Raw genomic sequence first — 26,471 nt, forward strand, 5'->3', positions numbered from 1 at the left:
CTGAATACACACACATACTCTACATGTATATGTGTGTGCACTTACTGGGCAATTAAGAGATTGATGAGATGGATGTGTTTGAAAGACTGATAGATCAGGCCAGTTTCAAAATTCAGAAAACCATTAGATTACCATTCACTAAAAATATAGGTTACCAATGGTTAATTATTGGTCTTAATGAATAATTAGCGTTACACATGCAAATCACTTAAGAATCTTATTCTAAACTGGCTGTGAGTCTGCAGCAACCATGAAGTTGGTGCAGGTAGTTAATGCTGATACAGGGTGGCCCAGCTTATGAGCTCTTCCCTATATGTCTTTTCTTACCATTCCTTTTGTTCTGCTCATAGGTCACCTCTCCTAAAGCAGTTCCAATCTGCTTCTGACCATTTATTTTTTTCCGTGGGGACCAGGACTTGTTCTGGTTTCACCAGACATCTTGTTTCCTTATTCTGTGTGTTGTATACACACACACAGATATGTACAGAAAACATATATGTTTCTTTTTGTTTCACTATCCAACATTCCCACCTGTTCTATACCCTCTTTTCCTGTAGGTTTTACCATGTACACACTTTTTCCAGTACCCCCATTTCTGCAAAGTATACAGTTCCCCACTGGCCACTTTACTGTTACACATTTTTTCTGTATTTCTGCTTAGATTTGCATGTTTGCTGCTTACTTTATTTGTGGTGTTACAGCACCAGGGCATACTTACACACTGTCACCAGATATGCTATTTTAGCATGCTTATGTCCAAGTTAATAAAATCTTGCTTAATATGCTTACACTCCATAGGTGCAGCAGCCCCTGCTTTGGCTGCACTCTCTCATGTTCTGTGAAATTATTTTGTTTTTTTCTAACCAGTCTTGCTACTGATTAAACTGTAAGAAAGGATAATGCTTTTCCCTCTTCTTGTTTTGCCCACCTGATGGAACATTTGCTGTCTTGAGAGTACTCACTAATGTCCTGCCCTCCATAGTTATGATGTAACTATCTGTGAGTGGTCATTGTCCCTTTTAATGTAAGATTTAAACAAGTGTCCTTCACCCCTCATGCTTTATTGGGCGGGTTGTCATCATCACAAGCAGAGAGCCTGGGCCAGTGATGAGCAGCCGAAATCAGTGGCGTACAAAATGTGTTAAAAAAAAAAAAAGAATGCTGATTTATGGCTGTTTTCTGTTACCCCACCACAACCACATGATCCTGTTCAGTGTTTCAAAAGGCTGTGTAACTGCCAGCACCTGTCAACTCCCATGACCAATGTCAGCATCAGAGCACTTCAAGGTCTTGCTTTTACAGCTCACCACAATGCCAGATGCTAATACAGACCATATCCCTCGCTCATGGCAGGAAGCAAGGGACCGAGGAGACCAGGGTCTCTCAAGTGTGAAACGTTAACACTTAGTACCTCAAAGTGCTGTCAGACTGCTCATGCCCCGGGGGCAGGCACCTCTCTTCTGGCCAGCTGTTGATGCTCAAGTATTGCAAAGGTCAGAAATCACAAAAGAAAACCTTAGAGAGGATGTTTAGTGATTTGGAATTATCAAAAACGAAAAAAAAGCATTTTTAAATTATCCCCGTGGCTCTGGATTTTAGTGTCGTGGCCAGGTTTGCACAGCAATGCTATGTTCAGAGCACAACAGGGCTCCTCTCCCCTGAGCTGGGGGAAGAGGGAATCCTGCCAAATGAGAGTTTTATTGGTCTATATCATACTGGGGTGGCCCCCTCAGGGTGGGGGTCCCACAGGATGGGCTGGTGAGGAGATCTGAGACAGAGCCCAAAGCATGAGACTGACACTCTGAAAAATGAGAACTTGGAGCTGTTTGTGCTGTAACTAACCACAGAGGCACAGAGTTATATTCTACCAATATTATCTCAAATTTAGGTCAATACCAGGTTTTAAACTAATAAATTGTGGGGGAAAGGTTGCTTTTTCAATAAAAGACAAAGAAATAAAACCCCAACCTATGGCCCTTACCATGATTAATCCTGCTCGGCGGGCTGTGCTCGTGCTCTAGTTGACCAGAACACGTTTGATTCAGTGCAGCTGAGTGGGTTTACATAACTCATGGAGATGTGGCAGTCATTTTTAAATTATCCTTGGGGCTTTGGATTTTAGTGTCATGACCAGGTTTGCATATCATGCCAGTCATCTCCTAATATGGCAGGCAAGCATTTTATTTCTCATTGTATTATCCCAGAGTAATATACAATATGTTCCAGTCAAATTCCTGTTTACGGGTAAAGAGGACACACACTGTTTTGCGTGGCTTTTTACTGACCACTAGTGAATTGTTTACAGCTGCTGTGTCTCCAATGTCAAGCCTGCACCCCATCTCTTATATTCCATGCCTACACTCCTCCCTGCTGCATCCTGCCCTCCTTCTTGTTTTCCCCGTTGTTCCTACCAAGCCTGTATTTCTCCACACTGCATCATTATGCTGGAGACATAAATATCCCATTCTACCCACAACACCTGCTTGTTACTGCTGTCTGTATAAAAGTGCAGATCTCCATTGCAGACAAACGAAAGCAAACCAGAGACAGACCCCTGATCAATTATAGAAATTGCCATCCCAGCTAAACCAAGTAAAACAAAGGCAGATCAAGAAGAGTTCAGAGAGGGTGGGCCTGATGTGCTTCTATTCTGAGGTCTGGGAAACTCAGGACAAACCTTATGGTCTATTACCTGCAAAGGCAGTGCTGTATTACTTCACTGCTTCAAAGAAGGAACTAATTGCTGTTTTGTTCCACTGTGTTTATTTATTATTGACCGGGAAGAACTTGCTTGCAAAGCCCCGTGGAGCTGTGCTGTCCTGCTTTGCTCTGGGTGGGTGGCTGCGGTCACAGTGAACCACGTGGAAAACTTGTACCTGACCTTGAAAACTTACATTTCCAACTAGATCAGGTTTTAATTTATGAGAATGAATTTGTAATCATAAGAAAAAAAAAGAAACTTAAAAAAAAATAAAAAAAAAAAAATATCACAGCCAGGGTGTGCACACAGAAAGGGAATCTGAAAAAGTGGTCCAAAGAGCTGGAGTGCTCTCTCTCTCTGGAAGCCCATGTATGAAAGTGTAGTTTGGGTGATTAGTCACTGAGTACACTGCAAGAACTCCTTTCTTCCAATACCCACCACCCCAGCACCCTGGCCTTTCAAAACTGCAGTCACATACTCCTTCCTAGAAATGAATGATGGTTGCCTTGTGTAATAAAATATTCAACTTCACAACAACACTTTATAAAGAAGGAGGTTCATGAATTTTTAAAATTATTTTGTAAATCACTCTGAAAGCTGACAAGGAAGGCTAACACCTCTGCTGGTGTACAAGTGCCAGGTTATCCTCGCATTCAGCCTGACACTGGGATTTTTGGGAACCTTTCCCACTGATGTGTCAGAAATTCTCTCCTTTACCTGCCGCAAGCATTACCCCCACACTCAGTGTAGTAACCCAACCAATGCACTGAGAGCTGCTCAGGCATTCGAGGGCAATTCTGTCAGGAGGAGATGATTTGAGAGTTACCTGATGGGATGTGCTTCCTTGTGCATCAGGGAATCAATGGTAGCAAAGCTCATCATCTACTTCTTGGCATTTTCCAGACAAGAAACAGGAAGTTTGAAGTGTATTTGTTTTGCAGTACTCGTGACTGCCTCTCTTCTTGGAAAGAAACTGGTGTCTGACTTAGTTTTTTTCTATAACCATTACCAGCAGTGGAATTCCACTTTTTGTGGAATCACAGAAATCCCCAGCACCAATGACTAAAGGAAACTTCCCTCTGTAAGATGACAACCTCTGCAAAGCACTACAGACAGGACTGCACCGTGTAGGAGGAAGGGCAATGCTTTTCACACTCCCCTTCTCACTCCATACTTTCTGTGCAGCTGCCCATTCTTAGGCAGCCTGGTGATGGCTGTTCAGCAGTGCAGCCAGAAAGGAGGAGGAACCCATCAGCAGAGCTAAAAACAGTCATGAAGGTGAGCAACAGCACCTGCAGGAAGGTGGGAAACATTCACACATCATCAACGCAATGTACATCAACACTTTTAGAAAAAAATTGGTTACTACGGTTGCACCTGTGAAAGGAAAAAACCCCATTCCTGCTAAATGTCAGGAAAGGGTTGTCTGGAGAGATGTTTTGCTGTGACTGCACTAGACAACAACCAGGCCAAATTTTTATTGCATGGTGCTACTTAAGTGAGAAACTCCTCCTTCCCCATCACCAGCAGGGAAGCAGCACAAGTGAGAGCGGGTTTATTGTGATGGTTCTCCCCGGGCTGCTGCAGAAAGGGCTGACAGCCCCCTGGTGCTTGCAGCAGGGCACGCTCTGGGTTCAAACCCTGCTGGTGACCCAGATGGAGGAGTTGTTATACAATGTTCTTTAATTGGCAATTTTCTGCTCTGTTCTCTTCTGCATCTGTTATTTATGTATCACAGCTTTCCTGCATGCTGGTAGACAACAAGGAGCTACAGCAGTGGTATCCCCTCATATTTAAAACATTTAGACAGGCAAACCCCCAAAATTCGCATAACAGAATGGTTCATTACACTCAAAGGAAATTTTGTTGCCTTACAAAACATTTCTCTGAGATGATAAAGCCCACATGGCTGCTGCACAACAACTACTGAGCAACAGAGGAAGAACAAAGAATAAACCAAACAGCAAGACGCTTCGGCAAAGATGCTGACCCAATATAGCAGCTTCCAGCGTGCAGAGCTGCAACCACAGCACTGCCTTGGAGTTAAGTGCCGATGAGCTTGGTGTTATGCCAACAAAATCATCAAGAAGCTGGATCTCTCCTTGTTATTAAATTGGGCGAGCAAACAAATGAAAGGAATCAAAGCAATAACAAAGGGCAGATAACCCCTGGGCTGTCTCGTAAGCAGTGGCTGACAGATGTGGATTACTGAAAAAGTAAAGAGCTTGCCACTTGTATGTAATAAAGCCACAGGGATTTCAGCAATACCCTTTTTGTTTTAAAGAAGAGCAAAGGCATATATTGTCAAAACCATAAAGCTTGCCACAGTGCACTGCTGCACTATATAAAGACATCACAGGCTTACGGTTTTGAAAGGAGTGACAGCTATTACATGCTGAAATTTTTCAGTGAGGCACTGCATGCAGTAACTAAGGATCATGCAGGGAAGCATCATCTATTTGTTCCTTGACAAGAACACCTGGATGACCCCTCTGAATTGGTCAGTTGGACTTACTGGCCTGGACATTTATCACTGCTGCTGTTTTTTTTTTTCCCTTTATTTTTTTTCCCCAAACAAACTCTAGGAAAGCAGTATTTTAGTTTCATAAAGAACCTGGAGGTAGAAAAAAAGGTTGTCATGCTTGTTTTCAGTTCTTGTGCTGCCCAGGTATAATTTGTCATCTGAGGATGCAAGCTGCCATTTGAACTAGAAGTTGCCTGAATTTTGGCACAATTTCTAGTAGAGCTGTAAAAGCCCCACCTGTCACCGTTTTCACTGCCTAATCACCTTACAATGTTAAGGAAGTGTTAAAGGTGCCTGTACTGGGGGAATGGCTGGGCTGGATGATCTTAGATGTCTTTTCCAGCCTGAACAGTTCTATGATTCTATGATGACCTCCTGCCTTTGTTGCTGTTGTAACAGTCGTTAAGACCTTCCCTTTCAAATTCAAACATACGCTGTATTTTTTTAAGACTGAGACACTCCTGTCTTATTTAATGCCTCATTTCAGTTTGCAATTGCTATTTTTCTGCGGAAAACTGGCTGTGATGGGCATTGTATAGCAGCATAACAGGTAACTTTTTTTCATACAACATATATGCAGTCATTTGATACACACACACACGATACAACACAGAGAAAACCAACCTGATGAACAATATGCTCCTCTGTTCATCTATTTCCATTACATCTCCCTCTAAATGCTTCAATGAAAAACAGGGGAATATCATCTTTAACAACCTGACACATCTTAAAACTTCCCATATGGCACAGAGCAGATTTCTCCCTGTTCCTTCAAAGTATTGTTGTTCAGTCTTTCATTTCACAACCTCTTGGTGTTACCACTGGGAATTTTCAACAGGGTTGATTCCCAGCAATGTGATGCACGAAACTTGATTCTAACCCTGAAAAGTCCCATGATGTCCAACTTAACATCTCCCTGTGGATAGTTCTGGATCTTCTGCTGTGATGATTGGCAGGACATATTAAATTCAGCAATGCAACTTGTGCCTCCAAAGTCCCTAAGGTTTGCTTTTACATGATATAAATTGTCATCCCATAGCTCCATATAAGGTCCTACTGCATCACAGTGAAGAACATTGAAAATAAAAATATAATATAAATTTAACAGTCTAATTATTGAAAAAATAGATTTCTGTAGTACTAGTGTACTTATGGACCAAGGAATTTCTTGGCACTTATTTGGGATGACAGCCTTTAAAGAATTGCCAGAATGGGTCAGTCTGTCTAAGCTGACCTGGTGACTTCATTAGTGGACTGTGGAAGGTGTTCAGAGAAAGGCAGTAAAGCAGATTTTCACTTATGGGTATTCTCTCTCTAAGTATTATTATCCAAGCATTCAAAATCCAGACTAGCACAACCTTAAACCAAACTGTAGTGATATGTATACTATTTCTACATGCATTATTTCACTCTCTTACATTTTGTCATCCTCTTTTTCTTGTATGCCATGCCTAAATGGCATGAGATGCCATTTCTGCACTGGAACATGAACAAACAGCAATTCAGTTCTAATAGAATCAAGTAGATCGGGTTCTGCTAATAAGATGCTAAAGGTTTAGAATTAAAACATTATTAACTAGAAACCAAAGAATGATTTTCCCCTATATATATTAAGATTTTTCAAGATATGAGAGCAAAAAGCCATCAAACAAAAAAAGAGATAAGAAAATAGAAAACCATGGAGTAATATTAATACATAAAGAAAAATGCTACAGCATAATTTATAGAACCTCTCAATATGTGAATAGTGAAACAGGTAGTCAGAAACCCAGACATTTTTATTAATTTTAAAATAAATTTACAGCAACTATTTATAAAAATTGGCTCTTGGGGAAAGAGTGACTATACCTGAAAATATTGACATTAACTAACTTCAAAATATCTGAAATTATCAAATAAAACAAGTATTACAGCCACTTTAATAGGCAAAGTCTCCTGGTCCTCCAGCCATCACATGATAAATCTCAGCCCACACATCAATTTGTTAGAAGGCAAGTCAGAACAATAACAAAGACAAACAGCCATTAGTGGACAAGACAGTTTCATCAAGCAAGATCTTGCAAATAATATATTGTTGTTTGTCATCAAGACACTTTTAATACACCAGAGTCCTTTCCAAAAGCACCTATAATCAATTCCTTCTAATTTACAAACTCAGACTACGAGAGTGATAGTAATTTCATATTTTACACACCCACAGAGGTTACGACAATTGATTCAGTTCAGCAAAGTACCGTAATGACTTTGAATGCACTTGAAAGATTTTTGCATTTGTTTTCTGGAGCTGTAAAAAAAGTAATTCAAACTCTGCCACATGGGCACAATTTGTAAAGGTTGTACATGAAAAGTATGGATTCGGTTCTGACAAAGACAGCTCTCATCTTATTATAACCCATCTGCAAGGCATGCTGGTCGCTGCACTAAAACACTTGGCTTCCCTTTGTTTGTACTTTATGCGATCTGAATGGATTTCAGAATTTCCACGGGAAAAAAAGAGGGGGAATGAAAAATGGGTGATACTTAAAACCGCTTCAGAACAACTGGTTTTTAGTCAATTCTTTTCATCAATGCATAAAGTAAGGATATGCAACCTCTGCCCTTAGATTAACAACCCCCATAAAGATGAAAGCAATCAGAACCCTCCGTAGCTCAATGCAAGATTTCCACCCATAAAACAAGACGAATGGCTACGTGGCCTGCCTTTCACTGCCTCTCACCAGCCAAATGTAACTAGCAATGAAACAGCAGCCCTGCTATTTCTGCCCTCAGAATAATATGAAACAGCTCAATTTACAAGATCATCAGATAAGTGAGTTGGTTTTTTTTTTTCTTTTCGGCACTTTTTGAAAAGGTTTAGTGACCAAAGTCGTAGCTTCTGAGGGGTTATGGCCTCAGAGAAAAAAAAATGTCAGCGTCTCCAGGCTGCAAGAGGAACCAAGAGCTGAATAGAAAGATTTTTATTGTTTTGTTCAGCGCTTTAGATGAGCCTTGCCAGATCCCAGCTAAGCAGACAAGACCAGAGAAACCCCATCTGGTCTTAGTGACAAAGAAAGGACTTAGGCCATCAGTGCTTGTTAGAGAAGAAAGGAAAGAGAAAGGTACTCAGACATCATAACACTGCAATGTGAGACTTTAAATAGCACTTCTAACATGTGGGGGAGTCTCCTGGGTGCTTAGTCCTACTTTAGGAACCTTCTCTGTTTCTTCTCCCAATCACAGAGAAAGATCAGTAGATCACTGCAAACGTGGGCTACTCCCATATCTGGTGCTTCAAGCAACAGAAGCCTTCACAGGGTCCTCTTACCATCAAAAGAGGTTTGGTGTGTGCGTGTGCATTCCTTCTCCTGTGGTAGCTTAAGGGATGTTGTAAGCTTTACTTTGGGGACAGATGTGCTTCCTTTTATTTCCAGCACTTGATATGAGAACACTGGATGCACATTGGAGCAAGTCTTGCTTTGTGGGCAGCCTTCCTTTTGATGTGCACCATCCTCTCCAAGGCCAGGGGGGAGGTCATTCCCCTGCAGTGCCCCACACACCTGCTAAGGAAGGGATACCCTACAGTACCTGAGCAGCTCCACTGTGAAATGAAAAGATGTGCAGGTCGTATTATATTCAGCCAAAGTAATTCTTTGTTAGTCCACTGATATCAAAGGAACTATGCCCAGTATGCTGAGGAGCTGACTCACAACTTCAAATGAAACTTTTTCATTCATACTTAGACAGTTTTGACTTAAAGATTAAGTCAAGAGAACTCTGTGCTGTTGAGAAGACACTCAGCAGCAGGAACTTGAAAACAGTAACACAGCACTACTTTTCTAATGCTCCTTGTCAGTCTGTCCTGCCCATCTGAAAGGTCTTTCAGGTAGGTCCTGTTTTGATACTGAGAGATGGTGCAGCTTCTGCCAGCGTGCACAGGGATCTCATTGAAGGCTTTTATGCTACAATTGGATGCTACAAGAAAGCTGCAAGAGCAAAAAAAACCTCAACCCTATTTAGATTAATGCTTTAAAATATGAAATCTTTGGTTCAGGGAAGGCTATGGCAATTCTACTTTGTGTTCAGCAGATCTAGAATTTCAAGTACAGTGTTTGGGGGTTTAAAAGCTTGCCTGGTTAGATAGCTGATGAAGTGAGAAGCAGAAATTGCTGCTTTCCTCCAGACCAAGGGAATCAGTGTCATGGAAGACAGTGTAGTAGCAAAGAGATGGTACTGGTACGGTAACACACTTGAATGATTTTGTGATTTATATTCTCCTCCTTATCTGTGACAATATCCATTCTCTGAAGATGAAACAGGAAACATACAGCTGCTGCATATATATTTATTTTCATTGTGTTCTAGCTTTCAGAACAGTGCCAAGGTCCATGGAAATAATAACCTAAGGCAGCAAGAAGAAAAAGATGTGGCTGCACTCGACCTGCCAGGTGTTCTCCTTGCAACTCTGTCAGAACGCACACTCCTGAGCAGGGACTGCCTCGTTGCTGCCAGCTACCTGTGCATCTCCAGAGCAAGTACGGGTTCACTTGTGCAATAAAATGTGCCATTCATTTGTTATTTGCTCTTTGACCTTATTAAAATGACTTGCATCTTTACATTTTATGCCTTACAAAGTTTGCTAAGAGCAGGTGCTGAAAAAGCAAAATTGCCAGCCTGGAGTCTTAACAAAAAAGAGGGTAAAGCATCATAGTAAATCTAACAAAAGCCAGGAAACAAATTTAGAAGCCTGACTTCCTTCTGTTGGAGAAGAGATGCTACTTCCTTTCTGAGGGCATGGCTTGAGCCCCTATGCATATTAGGTACCCTAATACAAATGCAACCAGGTCCAAGGAACAAAGTCACCATGATGGTTAGTTCAAAACATGGGCCCCCATTTTTGGCACACAGACTTCAAACAATCCGAGGCGGTTGATGGTAAATTCAGTTTACAATACAAATCCAAAACCAGTATTATTATTTTTCTGTGTCTAGGTCGAATGTTAAAATAATTACAGTCTATGATTAGATACAAAAAGTGTGAACTTGCTTTGAAGTGAGGGTAAACTACTCATTTTTCCCCCAAACTCCTACAAACAAGTACATTAGTGCAAAGTTGGCCTATGTTGGTCCCAGTACGGAATCCCAAGTCTTAAAAAAACATACTGAGAATAATGAAAATTTTCTTCCTTCTTTCCCCAAGATACATGTGATACAAGTCTGTTTTAAACCTTTCTATCTTGGAAACCTTCAAAAATACTCTGATAAATGAAGAACTCTAGATATTTCTTGAAGATCATGATATACTCACTGAGTGAGTTCCAAGTCTAGTTTTAGTTCCAAAGATATTGCAGTGGCTGAAAAGTGGTAAATGATTTTTTATTAGCCATAGACAAAAATCAAATTTGTGCCTCAGTCTCCATCAATCTTAGTAAGACTCTGATGCAGTGATACTGTTTTATTGGCTGGACTGATGAACACTGGAGTCAGTTCCTTTGTCCTCAGTTGGTTAAAAAAGTTATTCAGGTCCTGCTGTCAGTATTTCGGAGCTAATGATCTGATTTCTGCCACCACATTGATTCCTGAGAGAAGTCCACTAATACTTACTTTCTTTTTCTTTAGTAACAGGTATTCCTTTACACAGAACACAAATGAATGAATTGCTAAAGTTTCCCTGTGGCAGCACCACTGAGCCTGTTTTTGCTAAAGCTGAGTGTGCATCATTTGACTGTCTTGCTATTCTGTCTTCTGGACTCAGCTGGGGCTGGACTTGCAAGAAGCAGTAACAGCCAAGAGAAGAAAATTGCTGTCCTCAGCCTCCTCAAACACAACATAAGCCACTGAGGGTGATCTACCTGAACCTACTTTATTTCTTATTAAAAGAGCAGGTGCTGGTACATCATTAGTCATTAAAATTCATTGGAAGAGCAGTAACTTATAGCAAAGGTGATGGTGACTTAGTGGCTGTGCCTCAAGCCCTTTGCTTGAAGGTCATTTGTTATTTACAAAATGAAGCCCTTCCCACAAAGGCTCTGTTCATAGTCCTGTATCTCATACTGGATGGATATCCTTTTCAGGGTATTTCAGAACAGGAGTATAAATGATGACATGTTAATTCTCCCTTTGGGCTTTCAACCAAAGATACTGCTACACAGAATACTCAAAATAATGAATGTAGGGGCTGAAAAATGTCATATAGAGTAAAAAAAAAACTCCTAAGCATTATACTCACCACTTCCTCCAGTAACAGATATTATGTGATTATTAGTTTACCAAGAGATCACAATTTTCGCAAATTAATTACTGTATTTTTGATTATTTGAGGAATAATTTTTCAAAACTATTATGATGCAAAATGGTAACTGATTTGTAAGCATCAGTTTTAGATATTTAAATCTTAGCTGTCAAGTTTTGCAAAGGTCATATGTTCTGCTCAGAGGCTGTTAGATACAACTTTTAGAGACTTGTATAGGGGAATGATTATAAACTATAGGATGCTGTCTGCACATAAGGATAAGGGTGATAATTAATAATGCTTGTGTGATGTTAGCCAAACACAAGGGGTTTATATTAAAAAACCAAGCCTAAAATATGTACTCAGAAAAATCAACCTAGGATAGTAACCTTCCCTGCTTCCCCCCTGCTTTTGAATGGTGACATTTAGGGCTCAATTTCTTCCACTGAGAAAGTGAAGCCTGAGGAAAATTTTAAACATCACCCAGACTGTCTATTGTTCTCTTTTTAATTGAAAAAAATAATTCAATGAATGAAAATATTCTTCCCTCCACATAGACTCAGTGTAACAAATCCCACTTTTAGCCATAGCTTAAAATAAGTTTCCTAAAAATACCTGGAAGTGTTAGATTTGCTTCCAGTGGAGATTCTGATGGCCATTTCTTAATACCTGCTCATTTCATTATCTCTCTCCATCCCAACTCAGCATGCTTTGAATGTCCAAAACTAATGTTCTTTAACAACTTATTATGAAAGAGTATATGCATATATTCAATTGCTCTCTGTAGACAAGTGCAGGTTTCCTTACTTTGGAAACATTACTTCAGCCTTCCAGTACCTAACAGAGGCCTCCAGGAAAGCTGGAGAGGGACTTCTGTAAAGGACATGTAGTGATAGGACAGGGGGCAATGGCTTTAAGCTGGCAGAGGGTGGGTTTAGATTGGATATCAGGGAGAAATTCTGCCCTGTGAGGGTTGGGAGGCCCTGGCACAGGTTGCCCAGAGAAGCTGTGGCTGCCCCTGGATCCCTGCAAGTGTTCAAGGCAGGTTGGACGGGGCTTGGAGCAACCTGGGATAGTGGAAGGGAGTTGCAACTAGATTATCTTTAAGGTCCCTTCCAACCCAAACCATTCTATAATCCTACAAACTTCTTTACTTCCCTGCAGAGCAATGTGTTGCCTCTCTTTCACATAGTACCAGGATCTTTGCAGCAGAGCAGGGTAGTCACCAGAAATGGTTTTCAACAAAAATATCTCAGCTTACCCACAGACTAAGAAGGTTTTCCTTGGTCTCTGACTAAGACTCCTTTTTAAACAGTCATATTCCAATAAGACCAATGTTTCTGAATGCTTGAGGAGGGAAAATTTGCCTTGGTTCAAAGATATTAAAGGCTTCTCACCAATCTTAATTCACAACAGTAAAACTCGAATAACCCGGCTGAAGTACAGGCAGCCTGGTCACTGTTGCACAGACAGCAACAAAAACTGAGGTAAAACTGGGGTAACACATTGCCTGTGTGTGATAAATTCACAACTGGACTATTGGCTGTTTGTCCCTGGGAACCCTGACCGACAAGGTTCATGCAGCTTGGGGGTTTTTGTAGCCTGCTGCATTTCCAGCATCAGACAGCTCCTTTGCTCTGCTCAGAGTGGTGCCCAACAAAACTCCTGGTCCTGCATTGTTATTTCCAATCACTTTAAAGATAGACCTTCCATCCTTCTTTGCAGTAATTTATGTGCCAATTCTTTACCAGCACTTAAATCACTACTAACTACTTCTAACCAACCATTTTTTTGCCTTGAGATGTTTAATTATTACAGGATAAATGGTACTAGTGAGGGATTCATGGGGAAACAGTAATTAGCAGTTCCATCTATCTCAATAAAAGAAAATATTATTATTAATTAATATCCATACAAGGAAGCAGAAGGAGTTTTTAAAAATCTACAATAGAGATATCTACAGGGGCCACATTTGCTCAGAGTGTCTCTTTGACAGGTGCCCATTTATTATTTTAACAAGCTGAGATTGTCTGCATCTTCAATCACAGGAGGTCAATCCTTCATTCCTGTCAAATCTTTGATAACTAAAGTGTCTGTATTAATAACTAAAAACTGGAGAGAACAAGCTCAGATAGCTACAGTATGGGGTCACATTGCTTGAAATTGCCAAAAGGCAGCCAGTTTGGAAAAGGAAAGACTTTATCACTGTGTGCCATGGTGGTGATTAGTTTAGACATGCTTTGGCACAACTTGGCTGCCAAGCAGCCCTTGATGTCCAAGCAGCCTCTTTCCTACCACAGCAGTTTCCTTCTGCAGAGGAAGCTACAGCTGCATCTGTGAAGGGAAAGGAGAGGGATTTTTAAATGCCCAAATGATACTTGACCCGTTGCAAATATTTGACATGTGGAAAATAATCGTACATCAGACAGCTTAAATAATGTAATGTAACAACCAAAAGACACAGGCTGTCCTGGAGGAACAGGTGAATATTTTAACCAGATTGTTAGGATATTAAATTGTATCACAAGGGGACATTTTGAAACTGCCCCAGAAGGACTAAAAGAGTGGCAAATACGTGGATTTTCTATGCCCTTAACGAGGAATTTTCTTACTTTCAAGAAAATGGCGTGTGAGTTTCCTATTCCCTGACTGGTTTGGGAGTTAATAGCTTTGAAAGAAAATTTCTGAATGTATATGGGGAGGCAGGGGTTTGTCATGGACAGAGCTCAGGACCAAACCTGAGGCTACGAGCACTTGGAGAACTTTGTGTACTCACAGGTTCTCCGAACTGACTTGTCACACCCATCACCCCCATGTTAACATAATTGGTGTGTCTAAAAAATTTAAAATAATATACCAGAAAAAGGGACCAGAATCTGGTGCTTTCAATTTATAGAACACAGCCTGAACATCTCGCTCACGCAGACGCCCTCTCCTCCTCATGACACAAACTCGTGGTGTCAAAAATGATGTCAAAAAAATTACATCATCCTCTCTTAAACTTACAAATTAATTTGATTGTCCAACTTGACTTCCAGGGCTTTTTCAAAACCTTGAAAATTATCTACTGTTCTCCATCTTTACAAGCACCACATTTTTCTCATCCATCTAAACAAAATACGAAAGATTTTGGGTTTTCAGAACCCCCCTCAGTGGCTGCCCTCGGTGATGGGGTGTACAAATGCAGCTCATTAACCTCAGCCCTGGCACAGCTACAGCTGCTGGGGGACTGCAGGGGGACTGCAGGGTCCCTAAACTCACTGCTCTCTCAGATGCTCAGCAGTACCAGTGAGTACCAGCAGCTTCTGAAGAGATAGAATAAAAAATAATCTAATGCCTGTAACATATAAGAATAGGAGGAAGCTAGGTGCCTCATGCGAACTTAGTTATGAAATCCTCTGGGCTACTTGCTCTGATCTTCTAGGAATGCAGAATTTAATAGTGGTGGAGACTTCTTTATTGCCCCATTAGTCATCAGCTGGATGGAGTTTAGCAGTGGGCATGTTGACTGAGTTGATGTTGGCAGTACAAAGATGTAAGGCAGAAGACAGACCCATAGCACAATGAACTGTATAGATACAAATGTGGTGAAAATTAGAAGTGAACTTGAAAAGTCTTGGATGTGTCCACATAGGTAAAGCCTTGGGTTTTGTTCCTGACTTGTCTGGTGGGCAGCCAAGTTTCTGTGTCTGACTTGGTTTCCTCCTTTGCTCTGTAAAGCAGCAGTAACAGTGCTGAGCTCTTCTGCCAGGCATTACATGACAATTAGTTATTTGCTCTGTAGGAAACTGCTTGTATCACAACTACAGATTTCTTTTTAATGGTATTGAAATATTGTGGTAAATATTGTACAGCCCTAAACCTGAATTAATAAAGTGGCAATCTGATGCAGAGGCAAAGTTTATTCCTAAACATGCCTCAGCCTTAAATTAGAAGAGGAGAAGGATGAGTCTGTGCTCAAAGTGTGTGGATAACTTTGTGTGATCACCCTTATTTCTTTATCTTACAGATTTGATTTGGAAATCTCCTGAAATAAAATCTTCTGGAGTGTTTGACAAGATTTCCAGATTTTTGGATATACACAAGTTTTAATTAAAAAGTAAATTGGTCTTCAGTGAGGTTATTTGAATGAGTGCAACCCAAGAAGGAACATCAACTGTTCTATTGCAGGGGAAAGAAAACAGAAAGAAAATGCCCTTGCTCTTACAGTACTCAGGAGGGTTTTGTCCTTCTCACATCTCCCATTTTACCTGCTCTTCTCATTTCCATATTTTTGTTTTCTCCTTTGCTTTGCTCCATGGCAGAAAACAATGCTTAATATTGCTGTAGTTGTATTCATTCATTCATTTACAGATCATTTCTCTGAGCAACACACACAAGCACTCAGCTTTTCCAAACACAAATCAAAGCTGGTTACCTTAATTACTCATGGATTTCTGTGGTGCACAGGTGAGATGGGCTTTCATTACCCTGCCTATGTTAAAGGAAGTAGCTAAATCTACATACTCTTTCAATGACTGCTCAGTGCACAGCACTAGCACAGATGAATCCTTGTCAGAAATAATTCAGTTTGCCTGAACAAGGAGTTTCAGGGGGTGACATTACTTTTAAGTCAGCAGATGAATAATAATCCAACTGATTGCTTTGGGAGGAACACAATAAAAGGAAATCCAGTGACTTTTTCACCCAATTTACTGCTTCTGGGAGTATCAAAACAAAATTTAGACATGTTATCATAAAAAAAATTTAGACATGTTATCTGTAAAAAGAGACTCTGGCTTCTCTTTCAAGTAAATTGGTAGCACAGTATTAACAAAAAAAATTCTCCAAGCAAAATGGAAATGCTAGCAATGCAGCAGTGCTTAAATTTTATGGGAGTTAGATTATCACTAGGTACATAAAAATGAGCGGGAAATCTGCAGTCGACAAGAGCTTGGTGCATAATTACTTTTCCTCTCTCACCAAATGGCTCCAGGTCGGAACACTTCATTTAAACAGAAAGACAGTGACAAAAATGCTGACTTGAGGTAAATGTGTGCAACACAAGCAGATTTAACACTGCTAAAGAAGTTAAAAGAGATGTGAGACTGTAGGGGTGCTTTTTACAGAAAAAAAGTGTTTCAACGCGTAATAAGTTTTGTCAGAAAGTATTGCTGGAGATCACTCCTACTCCCTGCTCAGGTGAGGCAGGTGCAGGTAGAGCAGGTAGTCTGGGGTACCTCCAAGGATGGAGAGGCCATGGCTTCCCTGGACTCCTCACTCATCAGCTACATAGGGAAAAAACTCTTACATATGTCTGGATAGTGTTTCCCAAGCCCACCTTGTGCTTGTTGCCTCTTGACCTTCCACTGTGCTCCTCTGAGAGGAGCCTGGTCCCATCCTGTTAGGCAGCTGTAACCCCCTCCCTGGTTTCCTCTCCCCTGGGCTGAGCAGCAGCCTCAGCCTCTCCTCATACCCCGGTCCCCTCGGTAACTCCCTGCTGGGCTGGTTCCCGTTTGTAAATGTCTGTTTGTAGCCACCACAGCTCACACGGCTCCAGATGTCCTGTCACCAGTGCCAAACGGAGGGGAAGGATCGCTTCCCTCACCTGCTGGCTCCACTCCTGCAAACACAGAGCCCAGGAAGCCGCTGGCCCTGTCTGCTGCAAAAGCACACCGCTGCCATGTGTCCTGCTTGTCCCTCAGGTCCTCTGACAATATTGCAGCTTAATTAAAAAGAACTGCTGTTGTCAGAGAGGAAAAGCAAGTTCATGATTGTTCCAGCTCAAAAGACTGGCTCACTATTCCCTACATCCAAGATTGGTTTGCTGTTCCCTGCATCTGAGATCTCTGAAGAGCAGCACACACTTTATAGTGTTGCGAGGTCCATTTTGATGTTTTTGTGAAATGGGCTTGTCTGAGAAACAAGCTAGATTCTTCCCCACACTTCCTTTTCAGACAGAAAGGAAATACTGTTGTTTCCATTAGTCTGAACAGAACAGTATTTTAAGTTCCAAATAAACAACTCCCTTCAGTGCACATCTCATTGTAAGCAAATGCTTAAGTCCAGCCTGATTCAGCAAAGCTTTAAAGTTTGTATCTAAGTGTCATTGCCTTCAGAATGAAAGTTAAGTGTGTGCTGCTATGCTTTGCTGAATTTTGGCCACATGCTATAAGAAAAGGATAATTTGGCTCATTATATTTTGTGAATGACACAATGCCCCTGAACATTAAAGTTTATATCTATTTGCATATATATGTGCAGCATTAGGTTTGGCTCTCAACTCTGTAGAGATCAAAGTACACATAGATCCTTAGAGACTATCAGACAGCAATTACACTGCAAAATAAATTATAAGCAGTCTCCCTCTACATCTCACTGTGTCCAGCTGCACATTTCCTTGAGTTCCTTTACTGCCCTTGAATGTGTCTTAGTTTCATTTATTGCATAAGACACTCTTAGATGAGGGCTTATGAAACAACCACTTCACTCCCGGCGGTGAAACAAAGCTCACTTTTAACAAGACTATTTTCTGGAAGTTGGAAAAAAAAAAAAAGAAAATTATTTTCTCATGGGTTATGCCCAACTGTTTCCAAAGGTCTTGTTAGGGATTTTAAATAACTTTCTGCAGAGGACAAACAGAGGCTGGGGGGGGTGATGGTGGTCTCTGAACAAAGCATTTCTTCGCATTTCTGGGCAGATTTGATGCCTTTCTGCAGTTCTCAATTGCTGTGAGTGTTAATGTATTTTGAAACTCTCTGTGTTACTGCTCAAAGCATTCCTGTCACAGCCACAGCACGCACTGGGTGTGCGTTTCCACTCTCACTCACAGAAAGTGCTTGTGACTGGAAGTGCGAGAAAGTCAAGTCGGAGTTACTCTACTGCAATGCCTAATTGAGGAACATCTCTGCATAAGGACTCTTGCCTGGCACACTGATGGGCTCTGACATTCTTTTTCTCTATCAATGTCAAATGGTTATTTGTGACTTTAATGATAAATTACCAGTATTGGCATCATGATTATATCTGACTGCACTTGGGATGGAAATTTAAGAACAGATTGAGGAACCGAGATATTCAGCTCCTTTCATCCATCTTTATGAGGTGAAACCCAGCATTTGAAAACTCTGGGCTCGACTGATCGTGATATTTGGCTGGTTTTTTTAAAAGTGAATTGTTAGTCTGTGATAGTGATCCCAGAAAATTGAAACTATCTTTTCATCTGCTGAAAAATATTGATCAGGAAAGAAATGGCCCCCTTCCCCAATCCCATATGCGCATAGCAGATCCAGAATAACAGGTGATGGCAGCTGAGAGCAGCAAAGTTTTTGACCCACCTGGAAAGGCAGTACAAAAATATACTGGTTTTCCCAGTGTTTTGAACATTTTCCTCCACCCACCAAGCTCACACCACACAGGCACTGAAGATGCCAGACCTGCACTATGATTCCTGACCTCAGAAGCTTCCAGCTGGCAGGTCAGTTGTTGCAGGCAGAGCAGCCAGTTGTGGACAGAGAAGAATGATGAGGTGGCAAAATAGCTATGGTTAACTTGCTTATTTTGCCTAGCTAAGAACCCTGGAAAGTCTGAGTCCTCAGCAGGGAAGTCCAGTGCAGTACATGCTGTGACAGGGATTAGGAGCCCTGGCTTGCAGCAGAACAGTCCCTGACCCCGTTTTTCTCATGCTGCATTGGCAGCAGGAGCAGCAAACCCTGCTCTCCATCCCAGCTCCATCCCAAATATATTCCTGGTACAAGACACCCAAAACAAGAGCCAGTCCTTCACACTGCTTAGGTGGTCTTAGGGAACTCAATCTCTGAAATCTAACCTCTTATTAAACCATATAATCCTCTACAACTGAGTAAAGGTATTGGAAATTTGGCCAAACTAGGTCAACTCTGGATTATTCTGTCCAACAAAGTCTGGAAAGGAGTCATTGGGGATGCTAGTTGCTGTCTCCAATATCTAATCTGTTATTTCTTAACATGTCAGCTCCTACCCAAGAAAGTTTAGCACCACTTCTGTTTCCTTCCAATCACTCACCAAGTTATGTCTTGAATATATTTCCAAATATCCCTTAGAACCAAAAACAAACACACAAACAAAACAAATCCCACTGTATTCTGCTGGTGTCCTGATACCACTGCATCTCTCTTGCTGCTTAGATTTTTCTCTTGCTCTCCTCTATTTCTCCCTTGAGATGCAAATTTGAAGTTCTTTGAGAACAGGAACATTTTTTTCCCCTTTTAATGTACAATGCTTTGCCAAATGGTGTGCTGGTGTTTGATTAGGGCTTTAAGCTCTTCAACAATAGAAATAAATGAGACTAAAAATATGCAGTTCAATATTTTACAGCAATGGTGGTTTTTGAATTCTGCAATCAAAGTTTAACCCAATATCTGTCTAGAGAGAACCTCTGTGAGCTGTGGGATCTAGAGGTACCTGAAAGCTCATGTGATTTGAGATCCTTTACTGTAGTTTTCGGAGTTTTTCAAACTTGAACAGTGTGAATTCTTTCTAAGGACAAATATCAAAAGATGAACAGGAACAGGGTGATTTGTGATGAATAAATCTCAAAAAGTTCAGAAGCTATGCTCTAATGGGATATGCACCACAGATTTTGAAAAGCTATCTGAAACTGAAGCAAATTTCCTATTTTGTAAAGCAGAGTTTAGGGGACCACAGTCTTTCTTGCCCAAGATGAATTTGGTTGTGTCATTCCATAGAAAGCATATCATAATTTAGATTAATGTTCATGACTGAGAGAGAAACATTAGGTAATAGTAGGAAAATGAGGAAAGTGAATCTTGCAATCCAAAATAAGATTTCAATTTTCAGTAAAAGCTACAGATAATAGAAGGAATACTCATGTGTTTTATTATTTTATTCAGAATTTCCCATCTATCCCTAAGAAGGATTTTTCTTAATTTAAGAGAGAAAGTAAAAGAGGTTTGGATTGAACTGCATAATCAGTGAACCAGACAATCCCAAACTGCTCAAGCATATCCGACATCTGCTTGAAGAACTCGATTGCAAATAGCAGGAGAGAGTTTCCATTACAGTACCCACAGAGCTGGGCTGGGAAAAGCAGCATTAGAAAGTGTGATTCCCATTTAGTAATTATGCCTTGATTGTTGTTTATATGTTTGCTCTACTGTAACTCGCTTGCCTTATGGTGGCACTACTGCTAGAGAAAACACAAAAGTAATTTAGTTTTAAAGGGGAAATGAAAGTTTTAAAGCAGTTTAACATTTCTGTGGAACTGTAATGATTGGAGATGACTGGATTGAGTCGATAAAGAGTACTAATTTCAATAGTAACTCATGCCTTAATTCTCCTCACAGCAAACAACCTCCCTCCCTCCTTTCTGGCGCACAATATAAATACTCTTTACACCCCAATCAATAGAATCTGGGAGAGAAAAAATATTCATTTTTATTCCTCAGAGGCTTCATAAAGACCAAATTTCCCCAAGGCTCTTATTTACTCCTATGTTAATGGCATTGGCTTTGTAATGAGGTGTAATCACCAGCACATCATTCATGTTCTCTTCCTCTCTTCTAGATTTACCACCCACTGGTGTCTGTGATCTCAGAAGAGTTAGGAAGTGGTGATAAGTCTGTCGTAGGCAATACCCTGATACCAGTGATTACACTGAAAAAGTCAGTATTACCAAGACACAACCCTGCAGAGGACAGTCAGGGACACCTGAGGGGAACATGCCATGACATCTCCCTAGAGAAACGCAGAGCTGAGTGGAAACTTCCTCAAGGTCTCCCCACTCCAAGAGGTTTTCCCCTCTATCTCTACCAAACCCTCGAGCACATGTGTTGTGGTGGGTGTACCAGTGACCATTCCTGCTGGGGAGCTGCCATCCCTCACTCTGTTTCGGTCCAGCTAATGGGCATTTGCTCATTCCACGTGTTCCAGTGCTCAGCATTTGGCCCCAGAGAATATCGTGTGATTAATGCATCAAAAGACTTGTCTCCAAATCCTCCTCCCCTTGCTTTCCAGCTTTTTATTCTCTCAGTTACATTTTCTCTTTGTTCCTTTCTGCAAACCCTAGTGTAAATGTTTTTTGAGTAATTAATGTGTCAAATACCAGACCTGAATTTTCATGGGCAATTAGTGGGCTGAGTAAAGCCAGCAAAACGCATTTCAGTTTTAATAGTGAATTGTGGCTCATTTGCTGTTTTGCAGAAATATATCCTGGAATACTGAGAGCTTCATACGCCTGTACACTTTTTATTTCTGTTTCATCTACCAAAGCTCCCTCTCCTTTTCCATTTTTCACCACATACAAGATGCTGCTTGTAGTCTATTACAATTTGCATATTGTCCTTCTGCCTCATCGATAATTGATCAGGTTAACAACTGCTTTCTGCTGGTGCCAGGAGAAATATGTTTGTTTCTACAGGACTCTGTGATTCCTCACGGCCATGCACAATTGCATTTCCCAAAAGAGAGATGCCCTGTGGCCCTCGTAGAGGCACAATGCACAGAAAAAACACGCCACGGGCCCCTGGGTGCTGTGTTTTGGTGTGGTACCTCTCTGAGGAGGCTCAGGAGGGGTTACCAGCTTTCTTGCACAGTTGTGGCACAGCAAAGTGGTAAGTCTGTTGTAGGCAATGCAAGAACATTATAAGTAGTCTAGGTATTAGGTAGGAACCCCACACTCCTGAAGTCCTGCTGAGAGCAGGAGACATTAATTGTGAGGAGAGAAGGTGAAGGCTTGAAAAAGTGCCTTAGAGAGAAGTGTTAGTGTGCAGTTTGACCAACGGGACATACGTTTCCAACAAAATTCAGAAGTGTGGAAACTATTTTGCTTTGATATTACAGGACTATTAGAAAGACTCCACTCTTTTTGGGGATTTAGCTGTCTGATTAAAAAAAAAAAAAACAGAATCTGAATCATTTCAGCTTAGAGACAAGCAATCAAAATGATTAGCAAGGCAAGGAAATGGTTCAGTCTCAAGGACACAACATACTAGTCTGACTGGCACAATCCATCACAGGTTGGATGTTTCATAATTGTACACCACAGATTTGTAAATAATCTCTTTCTTGGTGTCTGTGTTGACAAGGAATAATATATGTGAGAGCTCCCTTGTTAGGTTACCTTCTGTCTAAACAGACCATCCTGACACTTAAGTGTACCCAGGGCATCTTTGGGAGGTTCCTAAGGAGCATCAGAGGAGGATGAGATTGAACAAGGCAGTGCAACAGAGGCATGGCATGACCTGAAGGGCAGTGTGACCTTCCCATCCAAAAGAATTGCCTTTGTTGGGTACAGATAAAAGGGTTAAGATTAGCATAGAAAATACACAACTAGGTTTGCAGTGTGTGGCTCTATTTCCATAAATACAGTGTGCCTTTGAAGGAATAGATTTTCCACCATTAAAAAGACTGCAATTCTCATTGGAATCTACAATTTTAAGCACATCTGGATAAATTCCTACTAGCACAAAAATACAGATTATCACTGCAACACAGAAATCAATGCAATATCCCATCAATGCCACTGGACCCAAAGTGCTTTCACCCACAGGGAGGTAGAGTAAGGGAGGACTGTCACACAAAGAGTGCACAGGAGGGATAAATGTGCAGATCTTGTTCTGGCCATCTGTAACAAAGAATGAATATTAAAAGCAGAGACTGCAATGACTGCTATAATTTCAGAGAGAGAAATAGTTTGCTAACAATCAGTATGCAGTGTCACATGGGATGACAATTTCTAAATGAAATTAGTAGCTCTAGGTGAGCAGTTTGAGAAAAAATGCAACCACTGTATTGCTTTGGAAAGTACCGAGCACCCACCCCAGAGAGTAAAGCCCTTTGCAGGTACCTTCACTCTGACTTGCCTGAGCTCATATCACCATCCCAGGGTCCTCCTGGGGAGGACACTAAAAGTGGACCATTGGCTCACCTGGATGTATCTGTTTCTATCAGGTTTCTAATGCTGGTGCTGCAGCATTATAAAACTCCTGCATTTTATATACACAGGGATAGCAAGGTTAGTTTTCCACATTTCAGCAACTCCATGCATGGCAGTATAGGTGTTTCTACAGACATCCATATTAAAACCCCAGAAATGCATTCTGGAAAGAAGATCTTCCTCCTCACTTCAGATACCTGATTCACAAACCCTCTCCTTCCTCCTCAAGACTAATACTGTAGGCAATAGCACTTCTAATAAGCTTAAGGGAAAATGAAATACATCAAGGAGGATCAAGCAGAGTTGCAGCAGGCAAACCCCACACCAGACACGCAGGCAGGTCCCTGCTACGAAGCCAAGAAACAGACAAAGAAAAATGAGTTGTCAAGGAGATGATTCTACTGAAGAGACTCCTCCCGGAGCTGGACATCTGGGTGCTTCACATGCCAACTTTAAATCATCAGTCAGCTGGTCGGGGGGGGGGCTGAGGGGGGGCAAACCAGGAGTAAATATTCTTTGCCAGGGCTGGGCTGGGTGGTGTCTGCAGCACAGACCCCGGGCTGCAGCTGCTGGATCTCCACGTTCAAATTCTGCTCAACCCAAGGGGGTGGGGCCAGAGCAGCACCCTTGCAGTTCACTTCATCTAAAAGGCTTCCCAGCTGCTCTTTTGCAGATCCGAGTTTTGTTTTAAGGCCATAACTCTCGAGTGTTTACCTGTCGTGATGGCAGGTCTCTCTTTTTCATTTTTAATTGCACAAACCCAAATTAAAGCTCGTTTGTATGGATTACAGGAAAATAGTAACGAAAGTGGTCATTACTCCAGACAAATACAAACCCATATCCTGAGATAGGCAGGTCTCCTAAAGGAGACCTCCAGTCCAGTTACTCAGCCCTATGTCCTTTCATTTTTTAAACTGAGTTTTGGTGTATTTTTAATGCAGTGCTCTTTAATGACTGCATATTTCTAGACAATTGAGACAGTCAACTGTATGTACAAACTTTCTGCAGAGAAACTGTCTCATAAGCCCATCTTTTTTACCTACAATATAAATTTTTGACACTTGGATGCATGTAATACAGTATGCAAGAAGCTTCTGATCATCACATGGATGTCAGCAATGCATGTATTTCTGTGGAACAATGCTGGAGTCCCAGCTTTAAACTCTCAAATCCAGCCTTTGAACAAACCAGAAAACACAGAGAAAGTATAAAGTTAAAACACTAAGAACATGGTACTTTCTGTTTACAAGAATCTGCAAATCCGTGCAAGAGTTTAAATATCCTGATAACTGCAACCAAGGAAAAAAAATCTATGGGGGGGGAAAATATCATAAAATTTCAGCTTTAAGTGAAGTTTAAAGTTCTTTCTATGATGGCAGGGTAAGGATGTCATTCATCTTCAGTTTTAGCAATAAGCCTGAGTTTATTCTCTTTTCAAGCCTTGTTCATCATATGCATCATGCTCAGAGCTTGTGTTTTTCCTTAGTTTACTGATGGTCTTATTATATCCTTATTCATGAGAGAAACACTTTATTCCCCTAGTATTAAAATATTCTTCTGTGAAAGGGAAGAGGTTGTGAAGTGTGGTATAATTTACAGTTTCAGAATACTGGAATAACTTTGGCTATAAATCAGTAGTATTCATAAGTTTTCCATCTAAAGACAGGGAGACTTAAAACCAGCAAGGTCCCTGTTAAGCCATTCACTTACAGAGGGGAAGAGTGACAAGTACACAACAGGGAGAGCACTACTGCACATGAAACATGTGTTGAAGATGAATTAATGAGAGTGGCTCGGAATGACTGTGATTGTCTGTCTCAATCCATGTCCCTCTCAAGCCCAGGAGCATGTTTCCCACTGTGTCTATTTGCTGATCAGGTTTCAGGTCAAGACTTTGGAATATTTCTATTTCAAAGGAAGGATGTCTGCATAAAATAACATTTGAGTCAAATACACACTGGCTATCTTAATGTCCTTCTAGCTAATGCAAGAAAAAATATGCAGCTTTTAAGGTGACCCTTCAAGCCAAGAAATTGCCCTTGGCTTCCTTAACACTATTACAATATCTGGCATGAAAGCCTTAGCCAACATTTCCAATGAAATCAATGGGATTTCAATGTTTCCTTTGCTCCAATCCAAGAGCATCAGATCCTCTGACTCTGTTGCTGAAATCCATATTACAAGGATTCTGAAATCCATTAAATTTGTCTGCCAAAAAGGAGCCAGTTCCCACTGGCAGGACAGGACATTGAAACCATCAATTTCTGCTCATGGAGTTCTCAGCTGTCTTTTCCATGGACTTTACTTCATATGTTTTCATAACCTTTAAGTTTCATTTTTGTTTGAACTCAGAACTATCAGGCTACTGGTCAGCTCTGGAACTCTTGCAGTTATCAGGACTTCACCCTACTGACAAAAATCACCCAGAAATTACAACAGCATATGAGGAAAAAAATACCAAAATTGCAGCCCACTGAAAAATATTTCCTGTACCTGCACAGAAACACAAAAACACCAGGCTCAGATAAAAAAGTTCAAAGACATAAATCAGACTTAACCCTCACTTGCACCTTCTATTAAGGCTTAAACCTAAAACTATGTGCTATTAGCTTGGGTTTTGGTTTAAAAATGAGCTGGCAATGGCACCAGTAACCAAGCAACAGTAATTGCTTCTCTGAGATTAAACCACAACATGACATTAAAGCACTGCTACTGAACTTCCCTACAAAGGTGCAAAATTTTTGCAGGCAGAAGTTAATTATGTAGAAGGGCAATTTCAATTTAAGTTGCAAGCATCTCTGAGGTGTACAGAGAAAGGAAACAATGAGGTCAAGAGTTCAGCCTACCTGAGTTTTAAATCTAGAGCAGGATTATTGTAGCTTCCAATTTATAATTGATGCATCCAGCCTCTCAAAATAATTTTAACTAAATCAAAATAAATGACCTTTAAATAACTGCTATCCAATAATACAGTTGGACTCCACAGATTTTACCATAGCTGTACTTGTCAGAATTTCACTTCTAAAGTGACAATACTACCAGGAATAAGAACTAGAGGGCATTGTGTATCTTATAACCAAACTGGAGAGTTCAAGCTACTCTTTATGAATATTCAAACCTATTT

Source organism: Neopelma chrysocephalum, unplaced genomic scaffold (genome assembly GCF_003984885.1).
Source record: "Neopelma chrysocephalum unplaced genomic scaffold, ASM398488v2 Primary Assembly neopelma1_65b, whole genome shotgun sequence".
NCBI lineage: Eukaryota > Metazoa > Chordata > Aves > Passeriformes > Pipridae > Neopelma > Neopelma chrysocephalum.